General features: G+C 50.0%; 1 long non-coding RNA gene across 1 annotated transcript in view; it reads right to left on the minus strand.

Moving 5' to 3' along the window:
- Window positions 1-23,688, minus strand: part of LOC138986095 (uncharacterized) — a 68,215-nt gene that overhangs the window by 14,373 nt on the left and 30,154 nt on the right. The gene's annotated exons all lie outside the window — the stretch shown is intronic.

Consider the following 23,688-nt stretch of genomic DNA (forward strand, 5'->3'; position numbering starts at 1 on the left):
GCACAGATCCCACACAGTGACCTCTACAGGTATGGTTGCCATGTACAGCCCTTCAGGGTATGCACTACACACTTCCTTGAGCAACTCCCTCTTACATGACACCACCCTCGGGTGACACAGTGCTGCAACCTGGGGTCTTGGGGATATAAGAAATAAAAATCAGCCCACAGCCCAAAAGGGTCCATGTCTCACTCACACGCATGGTCCTTGCCACTCTCTGAATGACAACAGTCATCCTTCTCTCCTATGATAAACCTAGACGGTGTGTTAAAAAGCAAAGACATCACTTTGCCCACAAAAGTCCGTATAGTTGAGGCTATGGTCTTTCCAGTAGTCATGTACAGATGTGAGAGTTGGACAATAAAGAAGGCAGAGTGCTGAAGAAATCATGCTTTTGAACTGTGGTGCTGGAGAAGACTCTTGAGAGTCCCCTGGAAAGCAAGGAGATCAAACCAGTCAATCTTAAAGGAAATCAACCCTGAATACTGTTTGGAAGGACTGATGCTGAAGCTGAAGCTCCAATATTTTGGCCACCTGATGTGAACAGCTGACTCAATGAAAAAGACCCTAATACTGGGAAAGAGTGAAGGCAGGAGAAGGGGGCGACAGAGGATGAGATGGTTGGAAGGCATCGCGGATTCAATGGATATGAACTTGGGCACATTCCAGGAGACGGTGAGGGACAGGGAGACCTAGTGTGCTGCAGTCCATGGGGTCATGAAGAGTCGGAACACAACTTGGCAACTGAACAACTGCCTATGGAAATCCTTCCCACCCTTCAAAGCCCAACGTAACCACCACCTCCTCAAAGAAGCCTTGCCTGATTGCCTCACTGATCACAAAGTGGTAGCTAAGGTAAACGGAGGGGAGGAAAGGTACATCAACCATGAAGAAAGGGCCTGGGAACCTGAGATCTGGGCCCAGCTACCGCAGCCTATTTTTCTTAGTGCTTTCTCACAGGGGAGAGGAGGTAGGAGGAACAAGTTCTGAGTGCCCTCATGGGGTGATTGGCAGTGTGCCTCCTGATACCCCAGAGCGCTGCCTGAGTTAGGGAAGGACAGCTGTGCTCTCATCTATGCCTCTGCAGTGAAGGCCTGTCTCCTGTACCCCGAGACCCCAGTACTCATGGATTTGGGCTACAGTGCTGGTAACTCACAACCCAGAGAGGACCAAGTTCCCGGGGCACCAGGCTGCATTCTTCTCATTTCTGCCTGTTTTTCACATGGTTGGGGGAGGCCGGGTGACCTGTGATGGGTAGGGTGGGGGAGACAGAGATGTCACATCTGGCTTGTCATTCTCCCTCATATTTCAGGGTGGAGGGACTCCCCCAGTCACCCAACCTGCATTCCCCCTGGGACCCTTCCCTCCCATCCAGGCTTACCAGATTGTTTCAGGGCAAGACAGAGAACACCCATCCCAGCTCCTCAAATCTGCTGCTCTCCTTTCCCCTCCATAACAACAGGACATGCCTCCAGCCTAGCTCTTGTTCCAGAGCCTTCCAGACTCCCTGATACCTGCATTTGCATATGGAATCCAATCTTCCACACCCCCCTCCTTCCCAGACCCGCCCTTTCTGCAAACCCCCAACCTAGGTAAAGAGTGAATAACCCTCATTAACATTTCACAGATGTTGTATTGTGCTTTCATCCCTTGTATAAAACATGATACAAAAGACAGTCTAAAAAGAAGCAAAATGCCTTTCCTGTGTGTTGTTTACAGCAGGCCTCCTCTAATCTAATCATCTTTCTCCTCTCCCCGCTTCCCACCCAATACTCCCCTCTCCCAGCACGCTGCAACTTTGCAGGCATTTTATTAAAATGAACACGTTGTTCCTGCAGCCAGGCTCCCTCCCTCACAGGCCTGGCATAAATAATTTATCTGAAAGCTGATTTGGTTGGCTACGCTTCTATAATTGTAGGCCGTCCCCCAGTTTATTGGCGAGCACTGGGCCCAGCCACTCAGAGACCGACCCCAGATGGAGCGATTCAAAGGCCCACCGTGGACCCCTTCAAAGCCCAGGGAGGCCCCCTCATTGATGTTGGCTCCCGCCCCACCTCCCTCTGCGGACTGCCCAGCCCCAGCAGCCCTCAGTCTGTCAGGAGGCCAGGCCCCCGGGCTCTTGCCCAGCCAAGCATCCTCAGCTGACCGCAGACCATCCTGCGTCATGGACTCCCGTGGTCCATGATGCACCCCTGCCTCGGCAGCATCCAGCCTGCTGGGCGCCCTCCGTGGCCAGCATGAGTGAGCCCTGGGGCAGTGGATAGACCTGGAGACACTAAGGAGAAGCAAGAGAAAAACAATCTAGACTTGAAGTCACGGCCTCAAGTCTTAAGTAGGCTCTGCGCTGCCTGCAGTGCCCCAGTGCTTCCCTCCTGGCTCACAGAGCATCTCCCCTGCAAACCGCCAGCTCTCCCTGCCCCTCCTCACTCAGGGGAGGGCCCTGCTGACGGCGGGGAGCTTGCGCACCAGCCTAGAGCAGCCGCGCTATGCCTGCCGGCTGGTGCTCCCGGCTCCTCCACTTGCCTACCAGCCCCATCCACCTTGCGTTTCTCAAGGACAGCACGCCAGCGAGTCTCCCCTCGTTAGCCCGTGTCATCAATTTTCCTCTCTCTCCTTGAATTCCTCTCAAGTGGAAAGATGAACAGAGCAAGGTGGTTAAAGTACAGCCTTGGAGCTGTATCGCCAAGGTTCAAATCCTGGCTGTGCCACTGAACTGTCGTGTGACCTTAGGCGAGTTATTTAACCTCCCTGTATCTTGGCTTCCTCATCAGCCAAATTGATGAGAGGGAAAAAAAAAATAATAATAGTAAATACTGCAGCGTTGGCACTGGCTTAAGTGAGTTAATATGTACAAGGTTCTTAGAGCAATGCTCATCCATAGAAAGTATTCCATAAATGCTTACCGCCCATGTTATGTCAAAAATAAAACCACTCTTTATCCAACCTCCCCCTCGGGCTAGCACCCCAACTTCCCTACCATCCATTCTGAAGCAAAACTCTTATAAAGAGGCAGCTGCTTACACAGCTTCTGCTGCCCTCCCCTCATTCTCTCTTGAGACCACTCTGATCAGGCTTCCCATCCCCACCCGGCTCAAGAGTAGTTCTCCTCACGTCCCAGCAATCTTTACCTTTGCCCAGCCCAAGTTCACATTCGAGTCCCCTCCGTTCAGACCTGCAGCAGTTACCTGGCACAGGGAGTCATTCTCCTCCTCAAACATCTAAATATCAGATGCCACAAGGGCTCAGAGCTGTGACTTCACTGGGTCAGTGGCCAGTGGAAATACAATGCAAGACACAGATGCGATTTTAAGCTGCCCACTAGCTACCCTAAAGGAGTAACAAAGAACCCGTGAGATTAATCGCAATAACAGATTTCATCTAATCCAACACAGCCAAACTGTTGGTTCAACATGTAAGCATTAAAACTATCAATGGGATGGTTCACATTTTTTGTTCTAAGTCTTCCCAATCAGGTGTGTATGTAACCTTTTTGGCACATCTCTTTTAGGAGGAGCTATGTTTCATGGGCTCAACAGCCATATGCGGCTCGTAGCCACCACACTGGACAGTGTAGCCTTAGGGAGTCTGCTCCATCCTTGTAGCATAAACACCATCAGTACCACCAGGACTCAGGGATTCTTTTCACCAGTCTGGTCCTCTCCCTCAAACTCCAGATTCTTGGATTCACTTGGGTGCCTCAATGACATTTCAAACACAAAGGATCCTCAAAGAACACTTCAAAAGACTTCAGAACTGCCCCAACTCTTCTGGTTCTCTCAAAGCCCACCTTCCACCCAAATCCAGTGGGCTCCACCTTAAAAACAGCCCTAGAATCCAAGCTGTGATGTCTTCTCTCCTTTGTCCTCACTCCCGTCATCATCCTCAGGGTTACTGCGACAGCCTCCAGCCTCATGGCCAGCTTCTCCCTCCTCCTGTGGTCCATCCTCCACCCTGAGCCAGAGAATCACTTGAAAACTGAAGTCAGATGCTGTGCTTCTTCCTCCCAGACCCCCAGTGACTCCTTAGCCTTCTCAGACCAAGAATCAAAGCCTTACCTGACTCCCTTCCCTGCCCCTCCCCATGCTTTGGACCTAAATGGGCCAGACTCACTCCCAACCAAGGTCATCGCGCCTGTCCTTTTATCTGCCTGTAATGCTTTCCTTCCAGACATCCACAGGGCTTCCTCCCTTCCCCGCCATCACGTCGTTGCTCAAATACCATTTTCTCCCAGTTTCCTTCCCTGTCGACACTATAGAAATTGAAAACCCAGCCCCACACAGTACTCCCTACTCCCCTTCTCTGCTTTCTTTTCCTTCATGGCATTTAGCACAAGCTTATATACTGGAGGCTGGTTGGTTGTCTCACCCCTTTTAAAACACAGGCCCAGTGCAGGAATAGAGACACAGATGTAGGGAATGGACGTGTGGACACAGTGAAGAAGGGAGGGTGGGATGAACTGGGAGAGTAGAATTGACATATACCATACCTTGTGCAAAATAGACAGCTGGTAGGGAGCTGCTGTATCACACAGCAAGCCGAGCTCTGTGTTCTGTGATGACCGAGAAGGGTGGGACTGGGGGAGGTGGTGAGAGGGAGACTCAAGAGGAAAGGGATACATGTATGCATATAGCTGATTCATGTAGTTGTACGGCAGAAATCAACACTGTAAAGCAATTATACATCAATAATAAAATTCTTTTAAAAAATCTAACCATTAAAAAAAAGACTGATGCGTGGGTGATATGAAAATAAAAATCAGAGGATATTGGTTTATCTTTGCTAAGCCTCACCCTTCCCCAAATGTTGGCCAACTTCCAGCTGCACGATTTCCTCAAACTTCTGGGACACAGGCCCCATTATCGACTGATTAAACATGATTGCCAAAATAATAATAATAAATAAGTAAATGAGACATGAGCCCAGTGGAGGCAAGTCTGATTTGTCACTGGCATTTTCTCTCACACCAAAAAAGTCATTAGCACATACAATGTGCTTGATAAAGTTTGTTGAATAAATAAAGATGCGAATGCTTGGAATAGCAAAGGAAGAGGAAAGAATGATTCAGAGGCCTTTTTACCACTAGAAATAAGATCACAGTTACCTCTGCTCTACCTGTAGGATGCACCCTCCCCTCAAAGGTCTCGAAAGTTCAATCAACATCTTCAGAAAGATAACTGATGACCACTCCCCTTAAGGTGTCGATCTCTGCCCTCCACCATGTGGTGTAATGGTGATAATTGTAACTGCCAGCACTGACATGCTAACTGAGGGCTAAGTACTTTCCATGCTTGAACTTAACTGAGTCCTTACAACAAATCTCCATCATGATCTAGGCCAGTAGCCATGAGAATCCGAACCACTCCCCAGTCCCATCCTCCCCCAGAGAGAGGGGTCTGGAGTCATCGTGGGCCCCTGAACACTCAGCCTTCTGCCCAGTCTTTGTCCTGCTCCTGGTTTGCAGCCCTTGGACCAGCCACACAGAGGGAACAATAAGCATTAGTTCTCCTGCTCTTCCCCAGCTCTCCCCACAGTCCTACCTGGCTTGCCCGGAACCCCACTTAGTCCTTGCTACGCCTAGCCCTACCCTGGGGAGCGGACGTCCTCCTCCGCCCTCTAGTTGCTGTTTGGAATCTTGTTTGAACTTAAGGCAAGTCCCGCCCCTCTCAGTTTCATTTCAGAATTGGGACTTAGTTTCCAGTCTCACAATGTCATGCATCACACAAAAAGGTGTGCCACCTACATCCCCCTGCAAGGAAGGGCTCTGTCCTGGCTGCTGGGGGTGCAGAACTCAGTTGTCAGCCTCCTCAGGGGCTTCCTGAGCTTCAGAGAGCTGACCTGCCCAGGGCCACAACTTTCCCTGGATGCCTTGTAGCATTGACTGATAAGAGGTATGGGGCTGGCTGGCTGAGCCATTGCAGATGACTCTGGTGGGCACCTGGGGTTCATGCTCCATGGTGCAGTCAGGACTATCACCAAGCCTGCATCACACCTGAGGTTCATGCTCCATGGCGCAATCAGGACTGTCACCAAGCCTGCATCACAGCTCGACCTCTCCCTACCCTGGACCCCTTCCCTTGCTCTCTCCCATGGATGCTGATCACAAGCATCTTCTGAAATGCATTCTGCACAGTAAACACCCTTTCTCAGAGACGGCTTCTTGGGGAGCTCAGCCTACATTTCCCACCCCCAACTCCACCTGATCTGACACACTTCTGGAAAAAGCTAAGGGGCATCGGGCCTTTCTTTCTGGCCCTAGCACACAGGCCAGCCAGGCCCTGCCACCCACACAGCTGACTCCCAGCTCTGACCCCTTCCTCTTACCAAAGGCCCACACGGGCTGAAGGCCTTGGAATCAATTACCAGTAATGACTCTCAACACCTACCACCTTGGCTTTGTCATTATCTAAAATTCAGGGACCGTGATGCCCAAAGCCAAGGATACAGAGGGCCCAGAGATAAGAGCTCCCCTGTCACTCTGCCCCAAGAACAACTGGCCCAAGCCCAGGGCAGACCCCCCTTCCCCTAGCATAGACTGCTGCTGCTGCCATCTGCCTTGACAAAGGGTATCACCCGACCCACAGGACTGCAGGAGGTCAGACTGCCTCATGGCCAAACAGGACCTGGACTGTGTGATGAATTTACATTTCTAATAAGTGCTCCTCTACTGCTGGTGGAGAGGCTTACCCTGGGATTGCCAGTAAAAGGGTCTGCTAAGACCAATCTGAGTGAGTAATTGCGTCTGGGAGTCTGTCCAGTCTTCTAGATTTTCTCAGGAGACAGCATAAGTCTGTGCTGAAGAAAGAACTAAAGACAGAAGTTAGGGCTCTTTCTGGACAGGACAAAGGGCAACTTTCAGCAGACCAGCAGTCCACAGAAAAGACTTCCACCAAGACCAAAGGGCCACAGTCTAGGGGCAACGGGCAGCTGGCCAGGGAGGCCGTGGTGAGTCAACTCGCAAGTATTCACTGGTCATCTACCCCGGGCCAACAGCTACTCATGGGGAAGGTGCTAGAAGCAGCAAAGATCAAGGGAGCTTGGCCAAAAGCAAACAGGAGGCTGGGGTTCCAGAAACCAAGGCCGGTCCCCAGAGCACAATCTAGAAAACACAAAGAGCAAGAGACCTGGGGGTAGGTCACAATGCTGGGAGGCAGGCTGCTGTCCCTGAGAGCCCAGGTCCCTGGGGGCCCTGTGCCCAGCGATATGAGGTCCCTGTCACTCAGGACCAGGGATAACTGAACACAAGCCCTGGGTATCCCCAAACAGGCCAAACCCTCTGGGCTCTGGATATCAAATGAGGAGTGACATGGAGTCCCCAGGAGCACAGCGGCATCCTTAGGGACCTCTGTTCAGTCTTTTCCTCTCATCCATCCTCTACACACAGTAAGTCATTTAAAAGTGAAAGCATCTAGCAGACTTCAGGATCCAATAATTGACTTGATTCATGGGCCAGAAAGCCCTCAAGAGCAAAGAAGCGTCTCCTCCTTTGAAGGACCAGCAACTAGCAGGGTTTTCTTGCAGCTGAACAAGCATAGCTGAACTTGTGTTCACTTGTTGGTTCTCCTGGGACACAATGTTGAAGTGGCGGGTACTCATATATTCTATGTGCAAATGCTGAAACATCACTATTTCAAACAGCTTAATGATCATCATACATGTGCCCTGAGCAAGGCTGTGAATAACTAAAATGTCACATATCTTTGTTTTAGCTGCTATTCTATTAACTCTGCAGGTCTCATAAGCATGAGCCACATGCCAATTAGCATCACTGATGGTCAAGTATAAATGTCTTTGTTTCATAAAAGTGAAAGAATGAGTTCATTATTACTTAAACTCTCTCTCGAAGAAATAATCTTTCAAAAACTTAAGATCCATGAGTAGGAGGGAGGGTTATTAAAGGGGGCCCTCCCTAAAGATTGCTTCCTTGCACTTGAATAGAACAAATCTAAGGGCAGAGTTCCCTAAGTCTGAACTGAAGCCCAAACCCCAGAGAGCCCTGGACATCAGTCTATTTACTCAGGCTGCATAAACAGACACATATCAAGCCTGGAAGAGGGAGGGAGGATCTCAAGAGTGATGGTGTCTGCAGGGGCTTCTGAGATAAGATGAGGAGGCTTCTAAAGGGAGGAAGCCCAGCTCCAGTCTCCCTGGCACCAAGAACTGGAGAGGTCAACAGTCAAGGGCCCAGGGAGACAGCTGCTCTCTGAAGACCCTTCCCTAAAGATCTGTGCTTCAGTTACAAAAAATACAACCACAAATGCTGTGTCATTAACACAGTTCCAATTCTAGGAAATTTCATTATCTTTCCTCAATGAAAGTATATATGATGCACACACATGCGTGTATACATATAGTATACATATATGCACACATGTGTATATACATCTGTGTATATACTTGAATATATATATATACACACGTGTATCGTCCGCTTTCACCAAGAGAAGTCTATATACATACAATATGCATATATACATATACTTGTATATATAGACATATAATCACATGCTGTGCTTAGTCACTCAGTCGTGTCCGACCCTTTACGACCCCCATGGACTGTAACCCGCCAGGCTCCTCTATCCATGGGGATTCTCCAGGCAAGGATACTGGAGTGGGTTGCCATGCCCTCCTCCAGGGGATCTTCCCAACCTAGGGATCGAACCCAGATCGCCCTCATTGGAGGCGGATTCTTAACCATCTGAGCCACCAGGGAAGCCCCTATATGCATGTGTGTGTATTAAATATGATTCGAGTTATAGATTTATATCTGTCTTTTCACCAAATAAGTAAACATGAATTAACCCACTGGGGAACTTCAGTTGTCAGGATCCTTGTTCAATTTTTACTTGGGAAAATATTGCTTGTCATTTTGTGGGGAGGTGTTGTCCAGAGCTGAGCAGAGGGCTGATGTGGGTCACAGGGGCATGGTGGGGATGAATCAAGGCTGCTCTACTTTCCCCAGGACTGTACTCTGTTGCCAGGTATGTATGTGGGAGAAGGTGGGGAGAGGAGGGGTGGATCCCAAGACCTGCGTCCATCAGGGAACTGAAGAGCTCCAGGAAAAGTCTCAGTCCTGAGAATCACTGCCATGTGGCACCTGCCTTCTAACCCCATCTCCTCACTCACTAGCTGTGTACCTGGATCTCAGTTTCCCCATCTGTCCATTGAGAATAGTTATACTGACCTCTTGGGGTAAGATCAGGTGAAATTAGTGACAACAACCAAAGTGCAAGACAATTAGTGGTGATGACCCGATGGAGGCTAGAGGAAGATGTTGTCATTAGTTGGTTAACGTAGGACCTACAACTGAAATCTACCCTTGGATTCTCTGACCAGGGATTTTAATGTACCAGGGATTTCAAAGTGGAATGAATATATCATCAGAGGTTCCTCAGTGGTATGAGAATTTTTCTTTTTAATCTGATATTTTCATTTTGAAAATGGAACCATATTAGTAAGACCCTACTGGGGTTGCTGTGGATAATCATGTAACCAAATAAAGCCTCAGGAATTCAGAGCTCGAGTTTACATTTGGGTTTACGATCACGTTTTTATAAAATGAAGGCCAAATAACTTCATGGGCCACTATGCAAACAAAGGTTTAGCGATTGTTCAAACAGAGACGAGTGGAGGGAAGACTGAGTGAGCAAACAGTAGAGGGGACACCGGCCGGCCCCGAGCAGTCAGCTCCGTGCAGAAGGGGCAGGATCGCAGGCACCGCTCTGCAAGTAGGTGCTGGAGCGAACACCACCTTGCTTTCTAACAACTTGCAAGACAGCCCTAGCTGTAAGGGTACACAACTGAAACTGTCTTGCTAAATGGGATACAGTTTACATTTTTAAGTGGTTATATTTTTAGGTGCTCTATTACATTAATGGGCCCACAAAAAATCCTAGGTCTGCGATTAAATTCTGTGCTTTGTAACGTATGAGAAATAATAAGACTGATACAATTTCTATATTAAAATACTAATAATACTGACAACCACTCTAATGATGGCCCAGCATGTTCAAACATCAAAACAATCTAGTTGATAACAAGCAGAACTTAAAATGAGAACACATCCTTCTATTATTAAACCCAACATTGGTTATTTTACTTTCAGCAAAACATCATCTGTCACATTAAATTAATGCCATTAATTTGAATTTTAATAGTTTTGTGGTTCTGTTTGCATTAAATTTGTGATTGTGTTTCAGTTTTATAGCTGGGTAAGAGCTAAAAGCATAAGGAATTTATACTTACTTTTATGTTTGTATATATTTAAGTAACAATATGATCAAAATAATTTTAGTCAACAGAGGGTCTGTGATCATTTTTTTTTTCTCTTTAAAATGCATCTATTAGTCTTTTTTAAGAATCACTGAGCCTGCACCATCACACACTACTAAATGCACTGTGTGTGTATGTGTGTGTGTGTGTGTTAGTCACTCAGTCATGTCCAACTCTTTGTGACCCCATGGTCTGTGGCCAGCCAGGCTCCTCTGCCCATGGAATTCTCCAGGCAAGAATATTGTAGTGGGTTGCCATTCCCTTCTTCAGGGGATCTTCCCAACCCAGGAATTGAACCTGGGTCTCCTGCATTGCACTGCAGTTAGATTCTTTGCCATCTGAGCCACCAGGGAAGCCCTGCACTAGAGTGCTTTTATTTAAAAAGTCCTGAGTGAGGTTGGATATGGCCCCATGCATTGTGGGACAGGGTGTGAGGCAAAGATTCCTCCGGAATTTAGACTTGAGTTTTTCAAAGTGCTAGGCAGTTAGTCCTCATCTCAGATGGCTCAAGGATCATAATAGACTACTGAAATCGTTTTGGTCTTTTATCGCCGTTCCTTTCTTAAGCAGTTTGGATCAAGTCCACGCAATTTGGTGACAGGCTATAGAGTGCCCAGAAATTCATAACCTGAATCGTATATGACAGACTTTGCATACATGCACTTTGCTGGAGGAGAAGGTCCACAGCACTCACCAGTGTCAGGCCCACACCTTCAGCCTCCTTGGGGGATGGTGACCAACCCAAACACAGAGCGCAGTGGCTGGGTGCCCCCATATCTGGCTTTCTTCTTTATCCTCCATCCCCCCATGAACGCTGAAGAAACAGAGGTTTGGAAATGCTGGGTCGCTGACCAGACACCTGGTTGGTTGAGTATAGTACAACTGAGTACAGTCAAAGCCATGGTTTTTCCAGTACAGATGTGAGAGTTGGACCATAAAGAAGACTGAGTGCTGAAGAATTGATATTTTTGAATTGTGGTGCTAGAGAAGATTCTTGAGAGTCCCTTGGACTGCAAGGAGATCAACTCAGTCAATTCTAAAGAAAATCAACCCTGAATGTTCACTGGAAGAACTGATGCTGAAACTCCAATACTTTGGCCACCTGAGTCAGCGAAGAGCTGACTCATTGGAAAAGAGCCTGATGCTAGAAAAGATTGAGTGCAGGAGGAGAAGTGGGCGACAGAGGATGAGATGGTTGGATGGCATCACTGACTCAATGGAAATGAATTTGAGCAAACTCTAGGAGACAGTGAAGGACAGGGAAGCCTGACATGCTGCAGCTCATGGGGTCACAAAGACTCAGACGTGACTTAGCGACTGAACAACAACAGCTGAGGAAGTGTGAATGGGGACTTGAACTTGTGTCTCGATGACTCCAGAGCCTGGGCTCTTGGCCCCTTGGCTCTACTACCTCCCTCTCCCCCAGGGGCTGTAGGTGAAAGTAGGTTATAGTAGAAGAAAGCAGAGATTGCAGCCCCTGTGCTCAGGAAGGAGCTAATGTCACACACATACAGGACTTGCTCATCTATGTAAAGGGTGGAAATAGCAGTCCTTCAACTGAAACCTCAAAGCCAGGGGCAGGACAGGGGGTGGCAAATACCCCCAAATTATATAATCCCTCCTCCAGGTTTGTTGACAAGTGTCTACTCCCCACTGCTTGCCTGGTGGCTCAGTAGTAAAGAATCTGCCTGCCTATGCAAGAGACCTGAGTTCCATCCCTGGGTCAGGAAGATCCTCTGAAGAAGGAAATGGCAACCCACTCCAGTATTCTTGACTGGAAAATGCCATGGACAGAGGAGCCTGGTGGGCCGTAGTCCATGGGGTCTCAAAAGTCATGCACAATTGAGCAACTAAACAACAGGAACAATCCTCAGCCCAGATACGGCCTGTTTAAGCAAAGAAAGGGAGCATATGTGAGTGTGATTCTATGTCATGTATGGTACCATGACATGACTGCTCCCCCCACCTCTATAGCATTTAGCAGGGGCTTTGGAGGACCTCTTGTAGAGATGAGGCAACATGAGTGAATTCCTCAGTTTGGAGGCCCATGGCTTTGAGGATACCTCGAGCCCACCTGCAGGCACAGATACTTCCAGGAGAATTTATCACAGCCCCCAGGTGGAGATTGAGGGCAGCCCTCTGAGTAGGAACTGAACCTCTCTTGCAGACAGTGCTCAGGACAAGAGCTTGTTTGGAGGAGAATAAGGTCAAGGGCAACTCTACAGCCTGCAGGCCCCCCTTGGTTTATGGAAAGAAAATGTGAGTTTCTCCAGAGCCAAGAGGAAGCCACAAGGCAATCAGGCTCTAGCACTGTGAGGGGCCACCCTAGATGCAGCAGAGGACCACCTGCACCCCGCAAAATACCCAGCATTGGGGTGCCCTAGATAGACATCTTGAAAGCTAAGAGAGAAATCAGGCAGCCCAGGCCATCTGAAAAGCTAGAACCCCATCTTCTTCATTCTCTGTTCATTTTCCCTGGGCTCTGGAGACACCAGAAGCAGAAAGATAGGAGTATTAGTTTCTCAGAGCTGCTATAACAAAATACCACAAACTTGGTGGCTCAAAAAGCCAGAAATCTATTGTCTCACAGCTCTGGAGGCTAGAAGGCCAAGATCAAGGCAAGGCTATGCTCCCTCTGATGGCTCAGAGTATGGGGGCGGGGGCGGGGGGCTCCTTCCTTCCCTCTTTCAGCTTCTGGTGGTGACTTGCAGTCCTTGGCATTTCTTGTCTTGTAAATACATCCCTCCAGTCACACAGTCGTATTCTCCCTGTGTACCCTCAGGTCGTCTTCCCTCTTTGTGTATGTTTCTGTGTCCAAATTGTCCCGTTTTATAAGGAAACCAGTCACACTGGATTAAGGCCCATCCTAATGACCTCATTTGAACTTGATTATCTCTGTAAAGACTCCATCTTCGTATAAGGTCACACTCTGAGGAAGTGGGTGTTAGGGCTTCAACTTATCCTTTGGCTGGGGAGGGGGCTGGGAAGGAGGCCACAGTAAACGAGGAAGAGGAGAGAAAGAACCCAAAACTCATCCCCGGGCCACTGCAGGGCTCTGTCTGTCCATGTGGTCATGCCTGAGCTGCAGGGAGCAAGACACTGTGAGCTGGGTTGAGAACGAGGCTGTGCACGGGCTGGGCTGGACCTTTTTAAATATGTGAGAGTAAAATGTGTTCTGTGCCTGAAACGATTGGGATTCTCTCGCATATGCCTGCCATATTGTCAAGGGGATGCAAAAGAGATCCAGCCTGGCATGCTGGAAAGCACTGAAGGGAGAAAAATAAAGCCATTTCCTGTTCGTACCCCATCAAGTTCAGCCCATTCAATATATGGTTATATATACAAGAGGCAACTGGGGACCAAGGCGGCACAATATCACATCAGTGAATTAAATCAAGTGTGGATTTAAAAAAAAATGCACCGAAAGTACTAAGATATGGAGGAAAGCCTCAGTGTGGGTCTCTGCAAGAGACAGGTCTGGATGGTCCTTCAATGATGGGACAGAGAGACAGGTGAGGGCAGGACCTGCGTGAGCAGAGGCCCAGGAGCCAGCCCCTGTGCCAGAGATGGAGATGGTCTGGACATCCCAGGAGGTCCACGGCCCTCTTAAAGAACTTTTATGTCCCCCATACTGGGTGGCGGATGCAGATTTTATGCGTCTGCAGGAGGCTAAAACTGTCTTCAAACACAAAATTATAATGATCAGATGTCTGTCTCGAGGATGGGAGCATTTCCTTGAGCTGAAAGAGGGCGCAGACAGTGCCAGAAGTGGATTATAAATAACCCACTACCACCCCATTCCTTCCTATTGCCGAGGCTCCCGGCCCCGAGTCTCATTCTCCCACTTGGCAAGAGCCCAGATTGGTTTTAATTAACAGTTTTGCTTTCTCAGCTGCATCCAGGTTTTTTCGGATCGAAAAGATGTGCTTCTGCTTCCTCTTGTCTCCTGGCTTTCGAGCAAAAGCAGAGGCTCTTTGGAGTCTGAGAATGTCAGAGAGAATAGAAGGAGTATTTAGAGGCAGCCGCCCTACAAAGCGGAGGTCCAGAGCCTGAGGTTTTGCAGAGAGGTTCTTGGCCAGGCGCTAACCTTCATATCTGAACCCAGTGGGTCACAGGAAATCAGTAGCAAGGTGTCTCTAAATGGATGCCCCCACACTTAAGTCCCCGAATTCTGCTGTGATCAGACCCAAGCTGGAAGAACTGATCTAGCCCCTTTTCCAACCCAGTGCATCTGTTCTCCATTTTAGGTCTGCTAGGCAGCTTCAGCCAGATGGGCTGTGTCTTGTTCACACCCACTGCCCCTGAAGGCCCCGCCCTCCACAGTTGGTATAGGCTTTTTGCAAGACCTTCTCCCACTCAGGTCCCCACTTCCAAGAATAAGCCTCCCCCAAGCCCAGGATTCACACAGCCAAGGAGCTGCCTCCCTGGATCCAAGACCCCATCTTCCACTCAAACCCAGCATCTTTATCTGTTGTCCTTTGGAGGGGTTCTTTTCTATCAGTCATCAGAGCCTCGTTTCTCAAAAGGGGTACTGCTGCAGACCCGAAATGCCCTTTGCACTGCAGAGGGGAGGAGGTGGTCAGGAGGAAATTATGTGGAGAGCCCAGATTCTATAGCCCCCTTGGAAGAGTAACCAAACACAAAGCATATTGAAGACTCTGAAGGTCCTTGCATAGGAAACACACTTAACCCCATTGAGTCAGTATTCCCCAGGCTCTTTGACCATGGAAACCTCTGTTCCCATAACATCTACTAACGGCCCCCAGGCATGGCATGTGGTATGTCAGAGACTCAACTTTTGGAACAGACCCATGAGGGTCTGTGGGGCAGCATAGCCCACCCTTCCTTAGCAGGACTGTGAGGAGGGGACGGGGGTGAATCACACCTGTGTTTGACTGGCCTCTCCCCTGACACTGTGCCCTGCACCCATGAGGCAGGCAGATGCAGGGAGATGTTAGCTTGGGGGCAAGGTGGAAAGCAGGCCTGGGCTCCCCCTCTGCCTTCTAAGCCCACTCCCCAGTACCTCATCACATGTCCCCATCCCTTCTCCACAATCAGAAGGACACTGAACTTCGCCAGAAGGTGGTCAGTTTTAGTAACCACACAAAACTTCCCGGATGATGAGGCTGCAGATGGTGACCACAGCCATGAAATTAAAAGATGCTTGCTCCTTGGAAGAAAAGCTATGACAAACCTAGACAGCATATTAAAAAGTAGAGACATCACTTTGCCAACGAAGGTCCAGTAGAATGGTCAAAGCCATGGTTTTTCCATTAGTCATGTATGGTTGTGTGAGCTGGACAATAAAAAAGGCTAAGCGCCGAAGAATTGATGCCTTCGAACTGTCGTGCTGGATAAGACTCTTGAGAGTCCCTTGGACAGCAAGGAGATCAAACCAGTCAGTCCTAAAGGAAACGAACCCTAAATGTTCACTGGAAGGACTGATGCTGGAGCTGAAACACCAATACTTTGGCCACCATCTCATTGGGAAAGACCCTGATTCTGGGAAAGATTGAAAGCAGGAGGAGAAGGGGGTGACAGAGGATGAGATGCTTGGATGGCATCACTGACCAATGGATATGAGTTTGAGCAAAGTCTGGGAGATGGTGAAGGACAGAGAAGCCTGCAGAGCTGGAGCCCACGGGGTCGCAGAGTCAGACACAACTTAGTGACTGAGCCACAACAGTGGGAAAACATGGGCACTGGGGTCAAACAGACCAGGTCCTGCTCTTTGTACTTGGGCAGATTACTTCAGCCCTCTGGGCCTCAGTTTCCTGATCTGTGAAAGAACCACTGTGACACCAGCTGCACGAGGTTGGCGTGAGGTCTACCAAGACACTCTGAGGTGGGCACACGCCCCAGCTCTGACACAGGTTGGGGGTGGGGCTCACAACATGCTGGGACTCTGGATCCTGTCTGCTGCCAGATTTCCGTTTGCTGACACCCATGGTGTACATGGGGCTCTTCAACACTCCCCTTAGAGTCTCACTCAAATCAGTAACAGATTTGGTGACTTTGTAGCAGGGCCTGGTGACTTTCTGTGGTACTCCTTCTATTTGCCAGGCCTGCTAGAAAGGAACGGATCAGAGTTGCCATGGGAGCACATGGAGCACTGGCTGAGCAGGACACGGTTCTAGGATGGAGATCTGGAGATGTTGGTTCTGCAGCTCTGTCTCCATGGGCCTGGCATGGTTCCTTTCTCAAACCTCTGCCTCTGTCTATATACACAGTGGTCTCCAGCTAGAAGTTTTTTGCCTAAGTCCTGGAGGTCTGTCTAACTGCCTCTAGGAGAGTAGGGAGCTGGAGGAAACAGACCGGACAGCTCTTTCTAGTGTGGAACCCAGAGAGCCATCCCACTGGGAAGCCAGAAGGGCTGATGGTCTCTGATAAAGGCTGTGGAGGAGGATACACAGTGAGTTTCTAGCTCCTCTGTCTGGGTCTCCCTGGACACAGAGGGGAAGGGGCTGTAGAGTGACATCAACAGAGTCATCACTGGGTCCCAGATAGATGAGCCCGGCACACTCGCATCCCCCACCAGGAGGGCAGCAAAATTCCCACAGACATTCATGGGATCAAGAAGATGAAAGCCTGGGCTCCAGGGCCCAGGAAGAACTGGGGAGGAGGAAAGGTCTGGAAAATGTGGCTGTAAGATATGTCTAGGCAGATGGGGCCTCAAGCAGCTTCACAGGTTTTCACGCCCCAGTGGATATCAGAAGCAGCACATTGGTAGTGTGAGTGCCCGAGCCTGGTGGGGAGGTGGCTGAGGACACTGCCAGGCTGCAGGCAGCTTACAGACCGTCCTGCCACATCTCAGTGCCACCCACGGGGAACACACCTGAGGCCCTGTGGCCTGAAGGACACATCCAGGAAGCCAGATGTCCCACCCAGCCCATCCCCTGTGTAACAACTCAAATATCCGAGGAAGGGAAGGACCCTTCCTCGGGGCCCTTTGTGTATCCCCTTGGTGGAATGAGAATCAGAAATAGAAACTCACTTGTTACGGGAAATTCCATTTCTGGCACAACTGAGCATCTGACTGAGGTTCCCAGCCCACTGAACCTCACTCCAGTTTCAGAACCATCCCCCCACGACTGTCAGAGACATGCAGATCCAGAAGGGCACATGCTGGGGATGAGCTGGGAACCCGGAGCACTCCCTCCATCACCGTCTACCTCCTGGGGACCTAGACGAGAGCAGCACCTGGTGTCTTCAGGGCACTGCAATCTCACTCCACCTCCCAACTCCCTGAGCCTGGGCCTTTGTCCCCGTTGGGTCCCATGTGCTGTGGATGAAGCGAGATGCAGTGTGATGCTAAGTCCTTGGTGCTGTGCCTGGTGCAGGTAAAGCGACCCTTGGCGAGTGGTGCCTACTGTCCTTACAGTCACAGAAAGTGCCCCTGTGCCTCTCCCTCTCCTGGGCATTTTGCTCCCCTCCCCACCTCACCCCACCATCCCAGAATGGGCCACCGCTAGTCAGTTCAACTTGTGCTTGGCAGGTGATTGCTAACATTCCTCTCCTGGCTGATATTTTCTACTGAGGACAAGTCACAGCCACCAAAGCCACCATCCACAGCAAGGAGGGAGAGGGGACCTGAGTGGACATGGGAGTGAGCCCCAGTTGGCCCATTTTGGGGCAGAACCAGCTGCCTCTGGTCCCTCAGTGTTACCTGTTGAAGGGTTGGGACCTAGAAGGACCCTGGATGGATGGGCACTCACACTAATTCTACCGATATGAAGGCAGGGCGTGTCCCTGGCCACACTGGGAGCAAAAGCAGAGGCCAGGCTAGAAGCCAGAGCTGCCAGCCCAGTCCCCCGCCTCTCACCCAGGCTCACGGAGGAGGGGTGGGAAGGACTGCCGACACCTCACGTCTAATGATGGTATCGCTCACTTCCTTGGATCCAGTCCCAAAGGGGTGGTCTTGGGAAGTCAGGAGGCAGCAAAGCAGCCAGATAATCCCCCTGCCTGCTCTCCAGAGATCAGCACAGAGCTAATGGGCTCGATGCTGCCTCCTTCTGCACACCCTGCAGAGCTACAGCCCAGACCCTGCAGCTGCCTGGCAGCCAGTAGGACCTGGTGGCCCCAGGAGGCCCCACCAGGTGGGCAGGTGGGAGGGACACAGTCCCCTCCTGGTCTGCAGGTCATGAAATTTCCCCTTGGAGGGATGTCATCTGTTTTCATGGACACTGCCCACGAGCCTGCCAGGCATGGAAGGGCTAAAAAGTAAGGAGAGGGGGGCCTGCTTGCATGACCCCCACCAGGAGCCCCCGTTTCTGGAGCTGATGCACCTCGGCCACCCCATTTCCAGTTCTTCTCTTTGCTTTCCCATCTGTCCAGGCACAGGTTCTAACCATCTGACTGCCTCAGTGTCCTGCAGCCATCTACACTCCGGGCCACAGTACCTTGCGCCCGTGGGTGAGAGCCCATCTCATCCTCCACCTACTCATCCTGTCCTGCACACACCTGTCTTTACCAGGTGGCCGGAAGTCTGACATCCAGGTGATGTCTTCCCCTGCACGATCACGGACCCCTAGCCACCCACCTTTGTGGCGGTGCTGGAGCCCAGACCAGCTTATTCCAGACCTAAGGGCAGCCATGTTCTCCTACAACCTTCTGCTCCACTCTCCACCCGTCACAGGTGTTACTAGTCTGGTTTAGTGTATCAGGCTCATGGTTCCGGCCTTTGTCTCCTCCCTCTAACAGTTTTGCTGCCCGTGATAGATCATGCTCAGGCCTCCTGTGAGCTTGAGGATGCAGTCAAAGGTAGGATGCAGAATACATCTGCAGACCAGCAAGGCACTGCCTTACAGGTGATAGGCAGACCGTGGACCACTGACATCAGGCTAAGACCTAAAGGACAGTGACACCCAAGGGGCACCAACAACTGTGGGAAGGAGTCGAGTACAACCAGACTCAACAACTGAGTTACATCTCCCAGTTTCATACTGAGACAGAAGCCAGAAACGAAGGAGCACCGAGGTCCTGGGATGCTGGTCGCATTCTGTTTCTGGATTTCAGAACTAGTTACACGGATGCATTCACTCTGAGATCCCATCGACACTGGCTATTCATGACCGTTTCTGGAAGTACCTTGTACTTGAGTAGTGAGTCTATAGAAAAGGCACTGAGCCTGCAGCTCTGGGCTCTTCAGGCCTGGCAGATTCCCCCAGGACATGCTGAGTTGTGTGCTTCGGGCACACTTCCAAAGTGAGGATGCACAGGGACCCATGCTCACCCCTGAATCCTGCTCTGGGTCCAGCCTCGGCACTGCTTACCTGCCGTTCAGCAGCAAACCCAGGTGAGAGCATCCACAGACTGGATCCAAGTGATTCTCACCAATCCTTTTGTACAGACCCGGCAGTTGGGCTTAATCCACCAAAAGACCAACCTCAAAATCTCCAAGGCAGAACTACTTCCTGCATAGGAGGACAAAAGTCATTCCAAACAGCTCCCCTCTAGCCATCAAACCAATTAACCATATTAATCTCCCAGTATCTTGTGCCCAGGTGGCTCAGAGGTGGCTCAGTCTCAGAAAGACTGTTGAGCTACAGTCCACGGGGTCACAAAGAGTTGGATGTGACTGAGTGACTAAATACCACCACCACCACCGACTCATGTCCACTCTTGAATAAAATACGACTTGTCCAAATTCCTTCCCTTTTACTGGTGGGGAAACTGAGGTCCAAAGAAGGAGGAAGGAGCTTGCCCAAGGTCATCCTGTAACTCCCCTGCAGCCATGCCCAGGTTCCTCCTCAAGGGCTCAGACTGGGTCTTTCCCCAGAGGTCCCCACATGCCCCCCACATGATTGCCCTTCAGTGGCTGGGAGCAGGACTATTTACAGGCTTCCTTCTTTTAAAAGAAGACTTCTTAGAGGACAAGGCTTAAGCCACATGGCAATTCTCCCCGGTGGATTCTGAGCATCCCGGAGATAGTGGTGGGGAAATGGCATTTCTGGGGCACCCAAGGGGGCCCACGGCAGGGAAGCAGCCTTCATCCCCCTCTGCAGGGGGCAGGCACAGACGTCATCAGCCTCAGACTACGATTTGCAAGGTGGTTCGACACTATGTGCTGCCGTCAGAGAGAAGGAAGGGCAATCCCTCTCTGCCCCGTGCTCCAGCCCTGCAAAGGATGCTTTTGCAGCAGCCACCCGAGGGGCCAGTCAGTGAGATTCTCGGGATAAATGCAGCTGGACTGGAAGTGGTTAAGGGGAAGAAAAGGGGAGAAACTTTGCTTGCTGCCCTTCCAAAGCAAATAAGACCCAATGCCCTCCCTCCTCTGCTTCTCCATTCTCCCTTCTGCCCATCCACTCACCTCTCACCCACTTTAGGCTCCATCCTTCAGGCCACACTCATGTATTATTCATTCAGTCAGTCAGTCACTGGCTCACGCACTCCTTCATTTCTCCTTACACTCCTTGATTGCCTCTCTCCTCATTCTCCCGTCACTTCCTTCAATCATGCCACTGACCCATCTCTTCTTTCCATCCCTCTTCTTCATATCCTAGGACGGGCATTACCATGTTCAGATACAGCTGTCCCCTTTCCAGAGTGTGGTTCCCTGCCTGGCTCCCTCCTAGACATCGATGTTTGAGAAAGAGCTGTGGACTCACTATCAACCTGGCCAGCTGCTGCATCACAGTCCTATGACCTTGAGAAAGTGACCCCACTTCTTTGAGTCTCTATTTCTCCATCTCTAAGGTGAAAATAAAGACACTAACCAACTCACAGAGTGGTTGTGAGCAAGATAAACAGTATAGAGAGTCCTGTTTTGGTCCGCATTTAAGTATGCATGTCCACAGTCACAGGAAATGGTCTGGAAGAACATATACCACAGCACGAACATCGGTTGTCTCTGGGCAGGTGAGATTTATGGGGATCATTTCTGCCTTTGTTTTCCTTAGCTGAGGTTTCGGTATATATCTTTTAAATAATAAGCATGAACTGCTTTCATAATGAGAAAAATATAAAAGAAATATATTTCGGGAGGGAAAATGAGTAAGTGAACGTGCCTGGTTTGCAGCAGGTTACCTGCCTGCAGGAAGACCGTGGGCTCATCTTCTGTCTTTGTGTCTGCTCAGCACCTCCCCCAGTGGCTAGTACCTAGAGGGCACCGATGGCCACGTCAGACCTGGCTCCCTCGTTTAGAAGACGGGGAGTCTGAGATCCATCGAGGGAAGAGATCTGCCCAAAGCCCCACATGAAGTGATTCTCTGTGGAGGAGCTGAACCCTAGACCTTAATTCCCCCAGCCAGGCTCTTCGCCCACTGACAGAGACCAGGCAGAGCGGGGTGACTGATGGAAGCCCACCAGCTCCTCTCCTCCTACACCACCTGCTCTCCGGTTGGGTCCTGGCCCAGATTGGTACTGGCTCTAGAATGACTGCAGCCCATGTCCTGAATCTGACATTAGACCATAAGACCCACCAACGTGTTGGAGCACATCCAGGAGGGCAAAACCACTGAGACATGCTGGGGGTCCTATCAGGATTGAAGATTCCAAGGGAGACAAAGCCACCACATCCCAGGGCAGAACAAAAGAATCCAGTTCAGAGACCCAGCACTGCCTGGTCCTGCCTCCGCTGCTCCCTCCCCTTCCCCTCCTCCTCCTCCTCCTTCTCTTTCTCTTCTTCCTCATTCTTAGATTAACATCAGGAAGACCCATTTTAAAATAAAGACCAGTTTCACAAAGTTCACATAAACACCCACACTTGAAAGTGTTAGTCACTCAGCGGTGTCTGATTCTTTGTGATTCCCTGGACTGTAGCCCACCAGGCTCCACTGTCCATGGAATTCTCCAGGCAAGAACACTGGAGTGAGTTGCTACTCCCTCTTCCAGGGGATCTTCCCAACCTAGGAACAGAACCCAGGTCTTCCGTATTATAGGCAGATTCTTTACCATCTGAGCCACCAGGGAAGCCCTTGAAAGTAACACTAAATTTTCAAGGGCAGCAGAGCAGCTCTCTCTCATGACCTTGAAACAGGCGTGGCTAGGGGTCCTGGCCCTGTGTTTCCAATTCCCCTTTCATGATAAAAATCCTAGTTAAAGCATCAAGGATTCCCAGCATTCAGGGGACTAAGACTTGTTTGGATCCTCTTACTTTCCCAACCCTAAGGAAACAGCCATGTTAATATCAAGACCCCTCCAACCATCTACCCCAATGGCTAGGATGGGGTGGAGAGCACTGGAGCTGTTGGGGAGGGGTTCTCTAATATCAGGGTCTTGTTGAGGGAGAGAAAGCCCACACAAGTGGACACTAAGCATTTATGACCATCTCCCAGTAGTCCAGCATTCTAACACTGCACACCATGAGTGTAGCGGACCAAAGCCTGGCATCCAAAGGTAGAGGAAGCACCAGAGTCCGCCCTATGGTACCTATGTGCCCTTTGTACCCCTTCAAGCAGCTTCAACCTGCCCAGAGTCCAGCACTGGAGAGCACCGGGACCCACAGCCTGCAGAGAGAACAGGGGACAAGAAAGGGCTCCACGTGAGAGTAGATGTCTCAAAGGCAGGGAGTGTTTCACTGAGAGCCCTTCTCTTTTTTGACAAAGACCAAATATATATTTATTTAAATTATAAATCACACAGATCAAATGTATAAAAATAAAATATAATGAAAATGTTAAAGGTAATCCGATATGTAAGGACAAAACAGTATGTAAGCCAACACCACACTCACATTAAAGGAAACCACCCCCTTGGTCACATGTGGGTGGTTTGTATGTTTCCTTCTAAATTCTGAGAGCCCTTCTCTTTGTGAAAGAGAGTAAGAGCGAGGAAAGGAGGGACAGAGGGAGGGAGGCAGCAGGGAAGGAAGGAAGACAGTAGCTAGGAAAAGAGCATGAACTCAAGTGAGAAGACTGTTAAGGACTGAATTGTGTTCCCCCTTACATTTAGTTTTCTTGCCTGGAGAAGCCCCATGGACAGAGGAGCCTGGAGGGCCACAGTCCTTGGGGTCACAAAGAGTCGGTCAAAACTGAGCGACTGAGCACATATATACTACATTTACAGTTGAGATCCTAATCCCCAGTACTTCATAAGGGACCAGGTTTGTAGATGGATCTTTAAAGAGGTAAATTAGCTAAAATGTGGTCATCAGGGTGGGCCCCAGTCCTAACCAGTATAACTGATGTCCTTATAGGAAGAGGTGACTAGGACAGAGAGGCCACAGGGAAGGCCACGTGAGGACGCAGGGAGGAGAAGGCAGCCGTCTGCAAGCCAAGGGGAGAGGCTTTGCAAGGAGCCCACTGTGCGGACACCCTGAGCTCAGACTCCTGGCCTCCCAGAGCAGGAGGAAAGAGATCCCCGTCACTTAAGCCACCCATTCAGCGGTATCTGCCCTACGTGTTGTGGCCATTCTAGCAACCAGCGAAGGATCTGAAGGCCACTCTCACTCATCCAGGGACATACCATGATTTCACGATA

This window comes from Bos mutus, chromosome 28, assembly GCF_027580195.1.
Source record: "Bos mutus isolate GX-2022 chromosome 28, NWIPB_WYAK_1.1, whole genome shotgun sequence".
Taxonomy (NCBI): Eukaryota; Metazoa; Chordata; class Mammalia; order Artiodactyla; family Bovidae; genus Bos; species Bos mutus.